General features: G+C 47.3%; 1 protein-coding gene and 1 long non-coding RNA gene across 2 annotated transcripts in view; one reads left to right on the forward strand and one right to left on the reverse strand.

The window, feature by feature from the left end:
- The window catches only part of PTPN5 (protein tyrosine phosphatase non-receptor type 5), a 57,420-nt gene extending 55,806 nt beyond the window's left edge, over window positions 1–1,614 (reverse strand). The window contains exon 1 of the mRNA XM_039236800.1: window positions 1,599–1,614. The gene's annotated coding sequence lies outside the window, so the exon portion shown is untranslated. The remainder of the gene's footprint in view (window positions 1–1,598) is intronic.
- Window positions 529–12,434, forward strand: LOC120234806. Its single transcript, XR_005529203.1, has 4 exons — window positions 529–1,062; window positions 1,199–1,299; window positions 5,188–5,255; window positions 12,308–12,434. It is a non-coding gene; the product is annotated as an uncharacterized LOC120234806 (long non-coding RNA).
- The last annotated feature ends 5,172 nt before the right edge of the window (window positions 12,435–17,606 follow it).

Raw genomic sequence — 17,606 nt, forward strand, 5'->3', positions numbered from 1 at the left:
TGGGCTGCGGAGTCGCGGGCGCAGCCGCCGGGTCGGCTCGGCACCCCCCAGCCCCGGCTCCGCCCCGCCCCCGGGCGGCCTGGCGCCTCTCCCCGGGGATTGCGCAGGGCCCGCGGGGCTGGCGGGCGGGGCGCCGGAGCTCCGGCAGCGCCCAGGGCCCAAGCGGGGCCGGCTCTCCGACCCTTAGTCCCCGACCCAGATCTCAGGCGCCCCCTCCCCCCTACTCCGTTCGGAGTCCCCGCGCGCGCGCCGCCCCCGCGCGGAGGTTGCCTGGACAGGGAGGGCGGGGAAGCGCGAGAACCGCATGCATTTCATTCATGATTTTCTCTTCACGGGAGCCCCGGGCCCGGGCTGCGCCTATTCGGCGACCGCCAGAGGGACCCCAGCGGGGCCGTACGCACGGAACCCAGTGCGGGACGTACAGTCAGACAGATGGGGGTAGAGGAAAGCGAGACAAAGGGGTCAGTGCTGGGGGAGGGGGGGCGGGGGGAGTATGCATGGAGAGAGTGCTGTGGCGCTCCCCGATGTTGTTCGCACGATGCCAACATCTGCACAGAGTGGTTGCATACCCGGGCGCACACAGTGCCGGGTGCCCAGGACCTGCTCCGGGTCTCGGAGGAGGCACCTGCCTTCCCTCTTCCCTCTTCAGTCCCTAGGGATGCACCTCCCTCCACCAGGTCTCTCCCGCCTGACGCTCGCCGCGGGGCGCGCACCTGTCTTGGCTTTCTCGTGGGCACCGTGAGCCGGGACGCGCAAGGAGCTGCCCACGCACCCCACAATCCCACATTCCCCAGGCTGGCACCCTGCCGGCCGGAGGTTCCAGATGTTCCACCCGGATGGGGGCTTTTTGAGGCGGCAGGCTGCACCCAGAGCGGGGATCCTACGCTCCATTTTTACATGGGGAAACCGAGGCGCACCACCACACATCTGCTACCCTGGTTGCAGCCACCACCCTCTTTCGTCTGGATTTCTGCAATAGCCTCCTGACTGGCCTCCCTGCTTCCACCCTTGGCCCCCTGCAGTTGATTCTCTACACAGCAGTCAGAGCCATCCTTTTAAAACGTAAGTCTACTTTACCGGAAATCCTACAGTGGATTCATTTCATCCAAGCGAAAGCTAAAACCCCTATAACAGCCTGCAAGGCTTCTCAAGCGCTGGCTCCCTTTGAACTCTCTAACTTCACTTCCTTCCACTCCAGTCGCAACAGCCTTTTTAAATGCATCACCAACCAACATGGCACCCACTCTGGCCTCTGGACATTTGCATGGCTGTTTTCTCTGCCTGGAAACTTCCCCTAAGGTAGTCACATGGCTTGATCCTTTACCTCTTTAATGTGTCTCCTCCAAGAGGCCTTCTGTGACGATCCTATTTTAAATTGCAGGCCCGCTCCCCCTATGTTCTCCATGGTAGTCATGACCTTTGTTGTGCGTTTCCTGCGGCTCACTGGTCCTTCATTGCCAGCTCTCACCTCTGTCCTTTGGCCTTCCAGTGTCCAGGCTCACCAAAATTCTATTCTCTAAACAAACTATGTTGTTCCCATGTCTATCCTTTGTTCGTGCTGTGCTTTCAGCCTGGAAAGCCATGCCCCTGTGTTTTACCTAGTTTGTAAGGTCCAGTTGAAATACCTCCTTCTCCATGGAGCCTTCACTCATAAACCCAAGGATACTCAGTACTCATTTCCTTTTTGTCTGCTGTGATAGCAGTTCCTTGTCTCCACCTCCCCCCCACCCCCCCGCCCCCCAAACACACTATAAACTCCTGGGAAAGGGCTGGGTCCCTTATCTCTCTCATCAGTACATATTTGTGGATCAAAGGCAGTGATTGAAAGGCCTAGATCTTGATAAGTCTCTTTTCCTAGGAGGGGCACAGAGAGGCTGGCTAGGTCGTCTTCTTATCCTTAAGTAGTTGCCTGTGCCTGAGGGGAAGGATCAAATGTCTGATAACCAGGCCTTGTCGGTTGGTCTTAAGGAAGGAGTAGACATGTCAGTTGCTGCTCAAGGTCTTGCTCTCCCTCCCTGAGAGCTGTCCTTCCGCATAAGGCGGATTCTCCGTAATGGCGACAATGTAACAATAGCAGCGGCCATGGCCATAAATGATCGCTTAGTATGCCCTAGGCACCGTTTTGTGTATTTTCAGTGCACCGCTCTATTTAATCTTCATGGTAACTTTGGGAGGCAGGCATTTTGATACCCCCATTTTCAGAAGAGGAACCAGAAAGAGTAAGTGACTTAAGGTCATACAGTTGATACGTGAAGGGTGTGTGTTTCGAATTCAGATCTAGCTAATTCCCAAGCCCAAGTTCATAGAGCAGGGGTGCCTTAACAGGGAAGGCCCTGGGGGCCATTGGAGGAGATGGGGGAGGAAAAGGGCTCTGAGAGCCTCTGCAAGATCAGCCCGGCCCAGATTCTTTTTGAACCTGGCTCAGGAGTCACAGAAGCAAGACACTCCAGTAGGGCCAGGACCTCACAGGTTTCTGTCAGTGGTGCTTGGGATGCTCTGGGTGGAGGCTACTTATTGCCCTTCATAAAGGCAACTCCAGAAGGCCAGTGCTGCTTTGCAGACCTTCATAGCTGGCTGCTCTGAGTTCCGAGCCCATCCCTAGCGGAAAGAGGTGATTAACAGTGTTCATCTCAAAGAGCTACAGTGAGGCACTGTGATGATATATATGATAATACACTTGCATGGTATATATCTACATGAATATACCTATGAATTAGGAGAGCCTCAAAAAATGATCTGTCTCCTTTGCTCCTTTTAGGGCCTTTGTATCACATAGGGATAGAGCTAAACTAGTCTTGTCCCCTTGTTTCTATCCTGTACATCCTTTTCCTATTGAAGAGTTTCAGATCCCCCGCTGTCCGGTGAGTGTTACCCTGGGGTGCAGTTAAGGAAGGAAAGTCTAACTTTTTTTTTCATTTTTTTTTTTTTTTGAGAGAGGGAGCATGAATGAAAGTAGGGGAGGGACAGAGAGAGAGGGAGACACAAAATCCGAAGCAGGCTCCAGGCTCTGAGCTGTCAGCATAGAGCCTGACGTGGGGCTCGAACCCATGAGCTGTGAGATCATGACCTGAGCCAAAGTCTGACGCTTAACCAACTGAGCCACCCAGGCACCCCAGTCTAACTTTTATTAAAGGCTTTCAAAACAAGATATTCCCATGTTATATCCCTGTATTCTCTCCTTCCATCTGCATGAGTACATTAGGAGGGAGGCATTGTTACTACCAATAGGGAAACTGAGACCCAGAGAGGTCCAGGGGCCTCCCCATGGCCACAGCACTCCCTAATTAACGACAGGAGTGAGATTCTGGCCTATATCTGACTCAGTGCCCTGAGCAGCACCTGTCTTTCTCTTAACCCCATCAGCGTGATGAGTGAGCCCACCTATATCCTTTTTCTTCTCTGATGGAAAAGGAGAGTTCCTTGAGTCCCGTGATGTTGAAGTCGATGGGGGGTTGGGAGGATTTAGGCTTATTGGGTCACTTTGTATGACTCATTTACCCTTTCTGGAGGCAGGGACGAAGAGAGGTTTAGGAAAGAGAAGGAGGAGAGAAAGATGGTCTGAGTAACCAGAGAATGTCTTGCTGGTGGCTTTTGATGGGCTCTTAGAGATTAGAGTCAATATTTCTTGCTTTTGGTCTCACTCGGAATTCACTCGACTGATAATGAAATGTTTTGCTTCAGTGAAAATGTTTCCCTATCCAGATTTTATTTATTTACTTACTTATTTATAACCCACCCCAATCCACAAAGGATTTGAGGTAGCTTACCACAGGAACAGAAACCATAAAACAATGTTAAAATATCAATAAGGATAGAGAATCAGGACCAAGGAAAATGTAAATACACTTTGAGAGACAGGATCAAGGCTTGGTAATTACCGCTGATTTTTATCGAGCTCTTCCTGAGTGCAAAGGAATTTGTGTACATTGTTTTATTTAATCCCTAAAAGAGCTCCATCAGGTCAGTGCTACCATGATTTTCATTTTGAGGCATAGGGGACTGAGGGGGAGAGAGATTAACTATGACGCCCAAAGCCCCATAGCCAGTGAGCAGTAGAGCCAATATTTGAATCTAGTTTGATTTGGGAACTCATACCCTTCACCACTGTCCTGCCCTGCCTCCCCAAGGGACAAAAGACCATAAATATGCAGACCACAAGGGCCTCTAGTGTACTGAAATTGAGCCCCAAAGCCCGTTCTGATCTTCTTGGATGTCAAAAAGAGAGGGAAAAAGTTAGCACATGGAACTCATGTCCTCACAGCGTTCAAGTCTTTGGTCAGGCATACTTCCTTGATGCGGTTCACCTTGACCTCTGTCCTTAATAGCGGAGGCTGATTCTTCCCCTTCAGCTGCCCCAATACCCCTTCACCTTTTCCTTCTATGTTGGCACATTTCACCTCCTCACATATTGGGTAATTTGTAAGCCATATTGTATATTTGATATAACATAAGGTATCCTTAACATATTCTTTATTAACACCTTTATTTATGAATCTTTTTTATTTTAATTTTAAATTAGAGAGCTTATCTGTTTAATATACTCACTGTTTCATTGTCCATCTTCCTCCACTGGAATACAAAGTCCACATGGGCACACATTGTTGACTGGAACACTTGATAGATCCCAAGGGTCACAGACAATGCCTGCTATATAGTAGGTGCTCAATAAATGTTTGCTGAACGCTTGAATGATTATTTCAGAGAGGAAAAAAGAGACCAGTATGTCTAAACTGGCAAAGTAGGTCATTTTTTTTTCTAGCTCATATTTTCTTTCCTTCCTTCCTCCTTTCTTTTCTTCTTTATTTTCCTCCTGTTCGTTTCCACAAAGAATTCAAGGTAGCTCTAGCACTAAGCTCTCAGAGCAAGTCTTCAGGAAACTTTTTTTGATGGTAGACTCTTAGGGACCCTGTGGCCAATGACCTTGGTATCATTGTTATAGCAAATGCATAAGTGGGATTCATGAAGCTGATTTTGATGAGGTCTCTCAACAAAAGCTGGGCATTATCCCACATCTAAATTGGTAAAGGTAATTCATTTAGGGGTCTGGGAATGGTTTCCAAGTAGCATTCCCAAGGGCTTGGGGTTTGGAGCAGATGCTGTGGGGATGGAGATGATGGGAAAATGAAAAGCGGAGCATTTGTGTGAAATAATTGACTTAAGAGAAGAGGACATCTTTGTGTTCCTAAGAACTCACCTCTGGAGTCGTATTTCCTGGCCGCAAGCCTGAAGAGTGAAAAGCCAAGGACATTAACAAGGTTTGTCAGAGGAGAAGCTGAGCTGAGCCCAATTGCTAGGGTGGATGAGGGTTGGGGGTGTGATGTGATCTGGCTGTAGGAGCTGGCCTCAGATCTGGGCCAAGCCTCTGGGAGCCGCAGACACCAGCCTGTCAGCTCAAGGTGAAGGCCAAGGGCACCTGGCTGCCAATCTCAGGAAGAAACATCAGAAACACTTGTGTCAGGAGGTGTGGGAGCCAGAACTTTGTCTCTCTCTGGGATCCTACGAAGCAGATTCATTCACCAAATATTTTATGGAGGGCATTCTCTGAGCTGGCCACTATTCCAGAGGCTGGGTTCCTGTTAGAGAACATGACGGTCAGCTTCCTGGCTCTCATGGAGTGTATGTTCTAGTGCCTATGAACCAGGTTAAAATAATGAATAAAAGGGTAATTTCAGATAGTGGTGAGTGCAATGAAGGAAAGGAAAAGAGGGCGAGGTGATGGAGAGGGAAGGCAGAGGGAGAGCCACTTCTGACTGGGTGTTCAGGGAGGGCCACTCAGAAGCAGAGACTTGAGTCACAAGAAGGAGCTGACCATGCAGAGTAGGGGAAGGGCTTTCCAGGCAGAACTTCCTCTTGTCGGCACAGCAGGGAGGCCAGGGAGAGATGAGGTGGGAGAGGAGGCTGGGGAAGTTCGGGGTTCATTCTCATGTGCTGGGGAGCTATAAGAGGTTTCTGCTGGGGGGTGGGGGGAATGATGGGACTTGACTTGAACCTGACATCCTAGAGAGCAGCAGCAGCAGAGAAGCACTGAGAATCCCGACCCTCTGCTCTCATGTCAAGTCCAGTGCTTCCCAGGATGGCTGCATCTCAGAATCATTTGGGAGAACAATTCAAAACATACAGATTCTCGGGCCCCTCCCCCTAAGCCCCCCCCCTTCCCCAGCCCCTACAGTCTGACTCAGTAGGATGGGGCGGGGTTTGATCTTAAGAAAGTTCCCCAGAAGGTTCTGCTGATTGGCTGGAAACAACCAGCTAGTCAAGACCCTCCACTTCAGGAAAGAGTCTACTGAGCACAAGAAGGAGAAATGCCTTGTCCGAGGTCACACAGATGTTAATGGCTGATCAGTTTCCTTACCCCGGAGCAGTGATGGCCCCAGGTCTCTGGCAACAAGCCACAGAAGTGACTATTGGCTAACTTAAGCACAGGGGAATTTGTTGGAAGGTCATGGCAGAGCTTGTGGTTGGAAGGGAAGGCTGAAGGACCATGCTTGGAAAGGTGGGGTCAGGTTTGTAGGGTTGACACATCCCCACAGTCACATCCAGGTGTCGCCATAGAGATGCCTGAGCACCTAACGTGGTTTTCTTTCCTTCCTGCCACTCAAGACTCAAAGTCCTGGGAGAGTGAGAGTTTGATTGGCTGTGTTATGGTTGTAGACTCACCCACTAGCTAGAGGAGGGCACACCTTGATTGACAGTCCCATCCAGACTTCTCCCAAGGGGAAACCAGGGGCCTGTTACCACAAAAGTCCGTTACATCTGGCACCTCAGAGGGTTGTAAAGATTACTCATCAGTGTCGTCATTACTATCATCATAGTAACACTCATGGATAGTGTGTCAGGTACTATTCAAAACATGTTACATACATTTGCTAATTTAACTCATACTTTAAGGCTATGACGCAGATACTTAAGTAGGTACTGAGCTAGGAGAGTGAAACACAGAGAAGGTATGTAGCAACGAGTGTCTACATTGTGCTTTTGTAAGTTCTGAAGGCCATTTGCACCTGTTGTCTAATTTGTTCCCCATAATCACTTGTAAGTAAGATCAGGCATGTTTACAGGTAGAGAAAGGGAGAGAGCACATGCTCTAGAGTACATGGCAGTGAAGGAGTCCTTGGATTCATTTATTCACTCACTCATTCACCCATCCATTCCTTCATTCACCCCTCCATTCACTCATTCGTCCATCCGTTGGCTCGTTCTTTCATCAAACAGCAAGCGGCTCTCAGGGGTCAGGACCGTGCTAGGTTCTGGGAACTCATTGGTTAACAAGCTGAGGTATTTTTCTCTCCAGGAGTTCACCAGCTCCAGGGCAGGCCATTTGGGGCAGTGGCAAGAGAAGAGTCTAGAGCATGAGCAATGCCCGGCAGAAAACAAAACGGAGGGCGTTGTGTTGAGTTTGGATTTTGTCTTGAGGGTAGCGATGGAAGGATTTTAAGCTGGGAACTTGTGCTTATGAGGACAGCTCTGACTGCCAGTTTGAAGAATGGGCTGGAGAGACAAGAGTGGAGGTAGGGAGAGAGTTGTGGGGTGATTCGGGTGAAAAAGCATGGCTTCCTGGATTAGGATGTTGGCCCTGGAGATGGAATGGAGTGAGCAGTTGACAGATCAAGAGTGGAATTGACAGGGTTTGCTGGTTGGCGGACGGTGGAGAGTGAGGGAAGGTTTTAGGATGAGGGCAGGGTTTCTGACTTGGAGAACTAGGTGAGGCAGGGCCCTCTATGGTGCGGGTGAAGGCTACCTGAGGAGCCATTTGGGTGTGGGACATGAGAGCTCAGTTTTAGACATGTGGTGCTTGAAGTTCTAGTAAGACAGGGACAGGGACGGATATCGACTTCTGTGGACCTTTTGCCTCCAGACCCTGTGACCTACCCAGAATGCCTTGCTAATTGAGCACCTCCATCTGTAAAGAACACTCAGAAACCCAGAGACTGCCAGATCCGCCTTGGAAATCCCCCACTCCGTCCCCTCCACATTTCAGATGAGAAAACAGAGGCCAGAGAAAAGTTGTTCCTGGAAGGGGCTGGCCGAGCTCTACCCAGAGCACGGGGCTTCCCAGAAGGCCCCCTCCCTGCCATCCCACAGTCCTCCAGCCCAGAGGGCACACACCAAAAACTTGTGGCTCAATCCAGATTCTAGAAGGGCTCTGTTTGGCCTGCAACTAATTCAAACTAGTTGTCATCATTAAAACAACAACAACAAAACCAGAAGACCTGGCAACTTCAGGCTCCCGTGCCTACATGGCAGTGACCAGTGTGCCCCCTGGAGCGGTGCACTTCCCGTTTGCCTCAGTTCCCAGTCTTAACCCTTCACTGAAGCCATGTGCTATTTGCCATTTGTCAACAGGCTTCGCCTGTCATTTTTCTTAGAGGAAAGTCGCGTATTTTTTGCGGCATAACTAAAAGGTCTCTTATCTGTGCCCAGCTTGCTTCATTTCCCTGGCCTCCGAAAGCATTTGAGTTATGAGCCTACCCCTTCCCCTCTGTGAACCGCACGTCCCTCATTTGTAAAGTGAGGCCTTCGAACATGAACATGACGATTCCAAGGCCCTCCAAGTCTGCAATTCAGAAATGAGTTCTGCTATTGACAATACGTAATTGTTCTGCAGGTGGTTTTTGAGGGATTGCTCACCCTTGACTCTTTTGTCCTTGAATTATGATTTATCTAAGCTCTTGGAAGAAAAATGCCTTTTGTTTTGGGAGTTTATCCTTCATCTTTTGATTTTGAAAAAAAAAAATGAGTGCTTCAAACAATGCAGCGTAGCTTCTGTTGCTAGGAAGAGAGCAGAACCAGAGGCTGCCTGGAGACAGGGCCAGCAGAAAACTCTTGTCTCCCTGCCCTGCCCTCCCCCCCCCACTCCCCCTCCTCTATTCTCCCCTTCCATTTTCTCTCCTCCCCTTCTCTCCCCTTCCTTTTTCTTCCCTCCCCTATGCTCCCCTCCCCTCTCCTTCCCTCCCCTCTCCTCCGCTCCCCTCCCCTCTCCTTCCCTCCCCTCTCCTCCGCTCCCCTCCCCTCTCCTTCCTCCCTTCTCCTTCCCTTCCCTTCCCGCTTCCCCTTCTCCCTTCCCTTCCCCACCCTTTCTTTCCCCTCCCCACCCCTTCTCTTCTTTTCCTTTCCCTTCCCATCCTCCATGCCTCTCTCTCTTCTCTCTCTCTCTTATCTCTTTGAAGCAAAGATGTCAAAATCAATAATCTCTTCTAAAAAGATCAGTCTTATCGCCAACAGAGTTTAGGTTTCCCTGAATCCAGAGGGTTATTGCTAAAGACCACCCCCTCCCCAGTCAAACTATTAAATACTCAGTGAAATGAACTCTTGAGTTTTAATCCTGGCTCTGCCATTAGACAGTCATTTCACCTTGGGTAAGTAATTTATTTTCCTCTGGGCTTCAGTTTCCCCATCTATAACATGGAAGATTGGAGGAAATGCATGCTTTCGTCCTTCCTTAGAGCACTAACATTGTAGGAGACTGCCAGAGATTTAGAGAATAAGGCAGCACCAGCAGGTCTCTGTGACTCTCCTTCAAGGTCAGCAAGACCCTGATGCCTCTTCATTTTGAAGCCATAATACTCAGCAGTTAGTTTTTGGCTTCCTCTCCTCTGGGTATTTAGTGGGTGGTAAAGGAAGGATTTCTATCCACTCTTCTCAGTAGATGTAATGTGCCCCTGATATCTATCTTGCTAGGTAGTCTTAGCATCATTCCTTTGTTGTAGGACCTAAATATCTGTGATTATTTAATTCTTTCAAGTCCAGTGTCACCCTCAGACTCTGCAGGTCCCCAGCCAGGGAGATGGTGGGGATGATTTAAGCAACACGTGCGCCCCCTGGTGACCGATATAAAAATTGCAGACAGGCTCAGCCCTTCAACAAATAAAATCCTGCCTGAATTTAAATCCTGCCTCTGCCTAATCCTCAAGGTAGGATTTTAAAAAAGGGCAGATATGTCCTATAAAGTAATATACAGCCTACAACTAGGGAAGTTACTGTTTCTGAAGGTTGTATGTTCACTCCCAGAGACAGCTTTTGCCCATTTGACGTGTCTGCCCTGTTGGGGGGGCACGTATGTTGAGTTCCACACTGCCATCATCCAGTGGTGCCTGTTTCTCAGTGTGACAGTGTGGTCGGTTATTCCAGGACGTAATCAGCTCTCAGTTGTTGCAGGTGTAGAAACACATGTTGCAGGAGTCCTTCTTAGGACTTCTAGAAAAGGGTAGGGAGAAGGTTAGATTCACTTATTCAAATGATGAAATACTTACCGAGTACCTACTATGTATCAGAAACTTCCTAAGTGACAGGTGTACAAGTTGTGAACAAAACAAAGTCCTTGTCTTATGAGCTTCCATTATCTTGGGTGGGGGTGGGGGGAAACAAGCCCCAATACATCTTATCTAATCAAACATCCTCTGAGATTCACCAATTCCAAGTAATGGTAATCTGGTTTGGCAAAAATTTCTAACAACCATTTGGCCAGGGATGCGGGCCCTAAGGAGATTTAGTATATCTGGTTGAAAGCAACTGAGGCCCCAGGGCATCACTCTGACAGACAGGAGCCCTACCCCTGGAAGTTATTCTGGGTCCTGAAAGTAGAATCTGAAGGAGGCTGGTTCAAGGTCTTCATTTCCAGGTATATGAGAAGAGGAGAGAGAGAGAGGAAGGTATACGGACATCAGGAGCTGCATAGATTCACAAATCATCAGACCTGGAAGACCAGCTGAGAGATGCTCTCTTGTAATATTCCCATTTTAGAAACAAAGTAACTGAGATCCAGAGAGAAGTACCGTGGTTGAAATCACAATCCATGATCATTAGCACAGTGGAATTAAAAATTGAATTCATATGTATTGATAAGGAGAACAATCATATTACAAATAAGGGTAAATAGTATGTTTCCAGTTTCGATTAAAAATTGTATGTGGGTGGGGCTTCTGGGTGGCTCAGTTGGTTAAACTTCCAACTCTTGATCTCAGCTCAGGTCTTAATTTCAGGTCTTTTAAAAAAATCTTTAATTAATTAATTGATTATTTATTTTTGAGAGACAGAGAGAACATGAGAGCAAGTAGGATGGGGGCAGAGAGAGATACAGAGAGAGAATCCCAAGCAGGCTCCGCACTGTCAGTGCAGAGCTCAACATAAAGCTTGAACCCATGAACTGTGAAATCCTGCCCTGAGCTGAAATCAAGAGTCAGACACTCAACCAACTGAGCCACTCAGGCATCCCTTGATTTTAAGTCTTGATCTGAGGGTGTGAGTTCAAGCCCTGCACTGGCTCTGTGCTGGGTGTGAAGCCTACTTAAAAAAAAAGAAAAAAAATCGTATGCTATATTTTGGAGGTGAAGTTGCAAGGGTTTAAATTTTTTTTGACACACATTGATGTACTTTAAAAATATTCTACAGTGAGAGTACATAATTATAAAATAAAAATAAACATTATTCAAAAGAACTTATATTTTCTTTTTCTTTTTTAAGTTTATTTATTTTTATGGTGGGGGGGGGAGGGACAGAGGGAGAGGGAATGAGAGGATCCCAAGCAGGTTCTGCTCTGTCAGTACAGAGCCTGATGCAGGGCTCGAACCCACAAACTGTGAGATCATGACCTGAGCCACTCAGGTGATTAATGGACTTAGCCACTCAGGTGCGCCAGAACTTGTATTTTCAACGATTCAAGGGAAACAAACCAAAACCAAAACCCAACTAGCAGTGGTGGAATATATATATATATACACATACATATATATGTATATATACATATATATATACACATACACATATACATATATATGTATATATATGTATATATATTTCTTTTTTTTCTTTCCACGTTCATGATTCTTCTGCATTATATTTAATAACTGTTGTAGACATTGCTTGTCTTCCCAATATGCAGTTCTTCACTCATTCTGGGCGTACAGCAGGATTCCCTTCCTTGGGGCTTATTCTCCCTTGGCACTTGCATTTATTGTACTACTAATTCTGCCCAGTAGGTTGCGATCTGTGTGATCAATGGAAATGGCCAGAGGTTGCCTTAGGGCTACAGCATTTAACTTCCAGGGCAAGTCTCTCCAGCATCAGTAAACTCTAAACCTTAGGTTGAGATGGAAGTACCTTAAGATGGAAGTTTCCTGGGGCTCCTGGGTGGCTCAGTCAGTTAAACGTCTGACTTTGGCTCAGGTCATATCTCACGGTTCATGGGTTCAAACCCCCGCGTCGGGCGCTGTGCTGATGGCTAGCTCAGAGCCTGAAGCCTGTTTCAGATTCTGTATCTCCCTCTCTCTCTGACCCTCCCCTGCTCACACTGCCTCTCTCTCTCTCACAGAAATAAATAAGATGGAAGTTTCCTGCACTGCTGAGTGGGGTGGACCTGGAGGACAGCAGGTCTGAACGTGCTCAGACATGTTATGGACTTTGTATGAAAAGGAAATAAACTTGTTCTGTGTTACGTCGCTGAGATTCTGGTGGTGTTTGTTACCACAGCATTCCCTAGTCTATAACGACCAATACAGCAGCACATACCAATTTATATGGTAAAAAGAATCATTACCATTTTGTAAAATGTAATCAATTAAATGTACAATATTCAGAAATTTTTGTGTCAAATTTCACATTAAATTATATGTGTAGTGAATAACCATCCTCCATTTGATTTAAAATCAAGATCATTTTTGGTTCCCATTGAGGAATATTGATGTGTAATGACTAGTTAACTGAATTGCAGACTTGTACCATTGGGAGGGGTCTCAGGGTTTCATCTTGTACATCCTACAAGTTCATATAGAGGGATATCAATACCGTCCACTACAAATCAGTACAAATGAACTATTTGAACTAGCGGATTGCAAAACCTTAATAACCAGTCATACCAGGAGCGCTTTATGACAATCGAGACTTTGCAGTTACACTTCTGGGGTTTTGGTTAAGGAGGCCTTAGTACAGGACTCAGGCAATGGCATTTTGAGAAGCCTGCTGTGTGATATCAATCCCAGGTCTGGGAATCCCTAGTCAAGAGGGTGACTTCAAATTCCATTTGTGATTACTTCAATTTACATTTCATTTAAGTTTTGTGCCCATGTTGAAATTGAAATCACCTTTGCAACCTCGGGTGAGGTTCTCCAGAAGTGGGGGATTCCTGTGCACACGATTCATGAAGCTGTGCGCTCCGGAGGAACCCATAGGGAACGAGGAAAGTCAGACAGGGAAGAAGAAGACTGCCCCAGAATATGTCAGCAGAGGCCCGCCTCAGCATCATCTTGCAGGGAGCTCTGGTATGCAAATGTCACCATACACTGGTCCCAGCTGGAGCCAAGGGATCTTGGCTTTTATACACCCCCAATGATGGGCAGTCATCGGTCACAGGCAGCCTGGACTGGGGGTAATGTAAACTATGAGGTGGATCCATTCAGCCAAGGATAACTCGCTGGTGGGGTAGCAAATGTGAACCTTTAGCAAGAACTGAGTTGGCAGCTGGGGGTAAGTGTAGCAAACTGGGAAAGGGATCTCAGGGGCGCCTATGTCTGCTTTGGTTCAACTCTAACACCACTTAGATGCACTTGCTTCACTTCACCTTATCTCAGCTTCTCCAGGACTCTAGATAGCCACAAGTCGTAGTGAAAGTTGCAGGGGAGGGATATAAGGTGGGTTTCAGTCCACAGTTCTGTGGCTGGTCCCAAAGCTGCAAAAATACTTATCACCTCCTTTCTGTACCACCCATTACAGATTCTCTTCACCTCTTGTTGGATATCCTTTTTTTTTTTTTTAACTTTATTTATTTATTTTGAGTGGGGGAAGGGCAGAGAGAGAAGGGGAGAGAGAATCCCAAGCAGGATTCTCCGTGAAGCTCCGTGCTCAGCATGGAGCCCAACATGGGGCTTAATCCCACTACCGTGAGACCATGACCTGAGCCAAAGTCAAGAGTCGGCTGCTTAACCGACTGAGCCACCCAGGTGTCCCTCTTCTAGCATTTCTGTTGGTCTAGGTGGCTTGACTGGTGGAGTAACCTAGACACTCTGGGTCTGAACCTCTTTTTATCATGTTCTTACTAGGTCATGGTTACTACCTTTTGCCCATTTACAGTTAAACTTGGCATAGGAGTAAGAAGGGACACCCCAATGGCAAACATATTCCTTTCTACCCCCACTATGGTAGCAACCCTACCCCCTCATGTAAAGACCAATTACTCCTGGGAATATGGTGGTGTGTTTCTTTGGCTACTGGTGTACTGGCACAGAGAATTCAAAGTGTCGAGGAGGCAGCCATAATTTTAAGTTCAATGAGACTCTTATTTGGTTCCCTGGTGTAAGCATGCTCCCTCTGGGGACCTCTAGATTCCCAGAGTCCGGGATATGGGGAGCACCGATTCCTTAAGTGGGTCTCTGGGAGTAAAGGTAAGTGGGGCCACTCTCACTTTGATTTCCTCGTTCCTGGACCCAAGTATGCTACCCACGGAGGACATTCCACCTACAGAGGCCATTGGTTTGAGAATACCTGGCTCTTCAGCTGCAACTTTAAGAGGCCAACTCACCACTATCAGGTTGGCCCCTTTGGGATGATGTGGTATATGATAAGAGCAGTGGATTCCACATGCCCCCTGCTTTTTTCTTTGGCCGTTGATAGGGTTCCTTGGTCCAAAGCAATGTTATCTGTATTTTCTTGTTAGTCAATGAGATACTCTGCAGGGATGGACTGGAGCGAGGTCAGGGGTGCCTAGGATGCAATCTTTAGGATATCACTCCCTCTTTTGTACTCCAGATGCTTCACTTGCCTCACCTTGGTCCTGGCCTTGACTCTGAGCCCTGGGATATCGGCCCTGGTGGAGGCCCTGGAGGCAGGAATGGCAAACTGAAATATGAGAATATGTGTCAATCCTAGTCAGGATGAATTGCTGCCAGTTCCAGGATGGAAGCTTCCAATCATAGCCCACATGTCAATAGGTTGCTTGTTGGCCTCCTTGAGGGGCAGGAGTTTTAGAGTTTCGGTCTTCATTGCTGATGGATTGGACGTCAGAAGCAGCAGTGGCCAGATCGGCCTTGGTGAGAGGGATATGGTGCTGCCGGGCACAGGCATAACCTGCACCTCTTGTCATCATGGCTGGTCCACTCATATCCCACTTCACCAACACTAAGGTGGGCAAGGACAGACGCTGGCCAACATCTAATGGAGCCTGTCTGCTTGCTTATTTCACACATCTTCTGCAGTGGGTGCCCTCTGGTGGGCATTAACGTGCGAGACAAAGCATACAGTTCATAAGTGGCTCTTAGTATATTCACAGAGCTGGGCAAACATCACCACAATCCAATTTTAAAATTTTTCTTTTAATGTTTTTATTTTTGAGAGGGAGAGAGAGACAGAGTGTGAGTGGGGGAAGGGCAGAGAGAGACACACGCACACAGAATCTGAAACAGGATCCAGGCTCTGAACTGTCCTCACAGAGCCACACAGAGTCCCGATGCCGGGCTCCAACCCACGAACCGCGAGATCATGACCTGAGTCAAAATCAGACGCTTAACCGACTGAGCCACCCAGGCACCCCACCACAATCCGATTTTAGAACATTTCATTGCCCCAGAAAGAAACTCTGTATCCTTTAGCAATTAGTTATTCCCCATTCCTGCCCCTCTCCCCCTTCCCTTCACCCCGCCCCCAGGCAGCCACTCATCTCTTTCTGTCTCTGTGGATTTCTCTCTTCTGGGTGTTTCACATAAATGGAATCATATAATATGTGGTCTCTTATGTCTGATTTCTTTCACTGAATGTAATAGTTTCAAGATTCATCCACGTCATGGCATGTTTATTACCTCCTTATTTTTGTTGCCAAATGCTAGGCCATTTTATGGACGTACATTTTGTTAATCCACACATCAACTGATGAATGTTAAGGTTGTTTCCACCTTTTCGCTATTAAGAGTAAGGCTGCGGTGAATGTTTATGCACGTTTTTGAGTCGACATATATTTTCACTTCTTTTGGGTATATACCTAAGAGTGGAATTGCTGGGTCAGACGGTAACGCTGTTTAGCATTTGGAGGAACTGCCAAACTTCCCCTGCGGCTACACTAGCTTACATTCCCTCCAGCAATGCACGAGTGTTCCTCGTTTCTGCCTCAGATACCTCCACTACCATGGGATCTGTGGGCCATACGGCCCAAGTGCCAGGGTTACACATAGTGCAGATTGAAATTGCTACAGAGTGCTTTCTGGCTTTAGGTTACCCTCAAAACTGGCATCCTTTCCCATCACGGTGGGTCAGAGCAGTATCCCCGGGGCGAAATGTGCTGCTTCCAAAACCCAAAGAGGCTTAGCAAGCCTTGCACTTCTTTCTTGGGGGCAGGAGGTGTAAGGTACAATATTTTGTCTTTGACTTTGATGGGGGGTGTCCCAGCATGCCTAAAACCACCAAACCCTGAAAACATCATAGATAAGGCAGGCGGGGCCTTGAGTTTTTATATATTTATTTCCTAGATATCCAGAGTACTTGTCACTTCTTGATCAGCAGGTCAAATTAATATGATGGCATCAATATAATGGGCCGATACGGTTATTTTCTGGAATGCCCGGATGGCTCATGTCTCTTCCGAATATTTTGCGACAGAGAGCATAAGTGTTGTATATACTCTTGTGCATCCTCCCTGAAACAAATTTCTTCCGACTCTTCCTGATGGGTATTAAAAAGAATGCTTTTGCCAGGTCAAAAGCAATACCATATACCAGAGGCCAGGTGACTGTGTTCTGGTAAAGAGAACAAATATAGCACGGCATCTGCCCTTGGCACCTCTACTTGGTAGATGTAAGTAGTCCATTGTCATCTACCATGTTCATCTCCTTTGTACAGGGGCCAGGCCAGTGGACTAAATGCAACCTTTAAATATTTGAAAGGAGTACCAATCTCTGCCATTTCCCCTGGATTGCAACTTTTAAAAATCTTATTCTTTTGGCTAGTAAAGGTATATTTCAGGGACTTCTAAAATTATATGATCTTTCATCCTACAATAGCTTTTACTCCCTAGGTTAAGGAACCAGTATGGGGCTTTTGGTAACTGCTAAGGAAGACCATTCCAGTTATATATATTGAAGGGCTGGAGAAATGACCACCAGTTGGTCTGTGAACTCTGTGGGTTCACTGTGAGACAGACCTGGCTTAGCACTCCATTTATTACTTGACTCCCATGTACCACTTCTCTAATGGGGGACAAGTGTGGCATTTCAGTTCCCTGGGTTTCTGGGTCAACCCAGACTCTGTATATAATAGCCCTCAAAAGATCCAGGCATTCTCCTTTACCCTGACATTGTATTATCCTCAGTACTGGCAGTTACTCAAATACTTTGGAAGGACTGGAAGAATCATTACATACTTAAATGTGGTATTTCAATTCCCCAAGGAGACTCAGCCTTTCTTTCTTTAAAAAAAAAAAATTAGGGGTGCCTGGGTGGCTCATTCGGTTAAGCATCCGACTTTGGCTCAGGTCATGATCTCACGGTTCGTGGGTTCGAGCCCCGCATCGGGCTCTGTGCTGACAGCTAGCTCAGAGCCTGGAGCCTGTTTCAGATTCTGTGTCTCCCTCTCTCTCTCTGACCCTCCCTTGCTCATGCTCTCTCTCTCAGAAATAAATAAAACATTAAAAA

Source organism: Hyaena hyaena, unplaced genomic scaffold (assembly GCF_003009895.1).
Source record: "Hyaena hyaena isolate Hyena2069 unplaced genomic scaffold, ASM300989v1 scaffold_116, whole genome shotgun sequence".
Taxonomy (NCBI): domain Eukaryota; kingdom Metazoa; phylum Chordata; class Mammalia; order Carnivora; family Hyaenidae; genus Hyaena; species Hyaena hyaena.